The sequence below is a fragment of the Antechinus flavipes genome, chromosome 3 (genome assembly GCF_016432865.1).
Source record: "Antechinus flavipes isolate AdamAnt ecotype Samford, QLD, Australia chromosome 3, AdamAnt_v2, whole genome shotgun sequence".
Lineage (NCBI taxonomy): Eukaryota > Metazoa > Chordata > Mammalia > Dasyuromorphia > Dasyuridae > Antechinus > Antechinus flavipes.
The window spans coordinates 549410967-549413011 of NC_067400.1; positions in this window are offsets into that span (position 1 = coordinate 549410967).

Here is a 2045-nt window from a genome sequence, read left to right on the forward strand (position 1 = left end):
TTTTGGTCTCAAGTTCTCTGACTAAATTAAGCATTGTCTCTACTGCTGCACAGTAAATACTTGTAAATTGTTCAACTCTGTATTGTGCATCCTTATAACACTATCTCGAAGCTTTTGTCTCATAATTATATTTTTTAATATTATATATTTGAAGACAGTCTGGGGTGGTAGAAGAAGCCTACCTGTCAAGAAGGTCCGAGTTCAGGCCGCACTTATGTGACCCGAACCACTGAATGCTGCAGGGAGCTAAAAATTGCAAACAAGGTTCATATATTGGTATATTGATATTAGATGATTCTTCATCTGGGTGTTTTTTAAACCAATATAATCCAGTAAATATGAACTAAGTAGTTACTGAAGTGCGCAAGAGTTATAATTCATAGTTCAAAAGAATTGAGAGATTCTTAAATAGTTAAAAGATTATTAAAGCCTTAGATGACGCACTAGTCTTTAAGATTAGAGTCTAGCAATTTGGGAGAGTTGTCTATGTTTAAGAGAGCCTAGCAAATTTGAGAGAGTTTTACATGCTGATATTTGGGGTTTCAGCTAGCAAATTAACAGCCTATAAGGTAGAAAAATGTAAAAGACTGATAATGAAAGAGCCTGGATGTCTTTTAGAAAGGTATTGTTATTTAGGAAAAGAGAAAGGTAAGAAGTCCAGGTGTAGCTTTACATAACGACAAATAACTCAGGATGGAGTTTTTACAGGAGACAAAGAACAACAGATTTTATTGCTCCATATTATCTCCTACATATGCGGGTTGAGTAGATGTTGGGCTCTGACCTATCATCTCCCTTTTTGTCTTGGGCAGGAAATACTGGGGACCCATCACCAGTACATGCCAGTTACAATGCTAAGTCCTGGGGATAAAATTATAAAGATAGTACCTGCCCTCAAGGAACTAAAAATCTAATTGGAGAAGAGAAGGAGAAGGAGACTATACACTAAAGTTGACAAAGAGTGAAGGGATCAACTTGTTTCTGGAGTGATAAAGCCAGACAGAGAAGTGTGAACTGAGCTGAAAATATATTTTCTTTCTTTCTTTCTTTTTTTTTTTTTTTTAAAATTTTTTAAAATAACGTTTTATTGATAGAACCCATGCCAGGGTAATTTTTTACAGCATTATCCCTTGCATTTACTTCTGTTCCTATTTTTCCCCTCCCTCCCTCCACCCCCTCTCCCAGACGGCAAGCAGTCCTATACATGTTAAATAGGTTACAGTATATCCTAGATATAATATATATTTGCAGAACCGAACAGTTCTCTTGTTGCACAGGGAAAATTGGATTCAGAAGGTATAAATAACCTGGGAAGAAAAACAAAAATGCAAGCAGTTTACATTCAGAAAATATATTTTCTACACTATACCTTTAAAGAGGCATTAGGTGATGTTTGGTACTTCATCCTTCCACTCTGGTCCTGGAATCAGAGGGCAAGAGTCCTTAGACTCTTGACCATAAAGACAAGTTGGCAACATTGAGTTGAGATTAGAAGTGTGAATTTATCTTGGGAGTGATATCTTGTTTAGCAAAGTTGAAGCCAAAAAGAGCAGATGGGGGCGTGGATAGAGTGCAGGCCTAGAAAACACATTTTTGTGAGTTTAAATCTGGCCTTAAATATTAATTGAATGTTTCTGGACAAATCACTTAATCTCTTTTGTCTCAATTTCCTCATTTGTAAAATGAGGTGGAGAAGAAAATGTCAAACTATTCCCATATTTTTACTAAGAAAATCCCAAATGGGATCATGAAGAATGAAACATAACAACAATAAAAACAGAGCAGCAGATGCAAAGTAGAGAAATCAGTGAATCCTTTATCCTATCGTCTGAGAGGTAGTGTTGCTTAATGGACAAAAAACTGGGCTTTTATTTAAGAAATCCTGCATTAAAATTTTAATTATAAACTGTGATTCTGTAATCTCTATATACCTCAAGCTGTTCCTTAAAAATGATCTGGTAAATTCTTTCACTATTTGTGTGTATAATGTTAGACCGTTGAGAAAATAGTCCTTTTCTAATATTTGCCTATAGAAAATATCATAG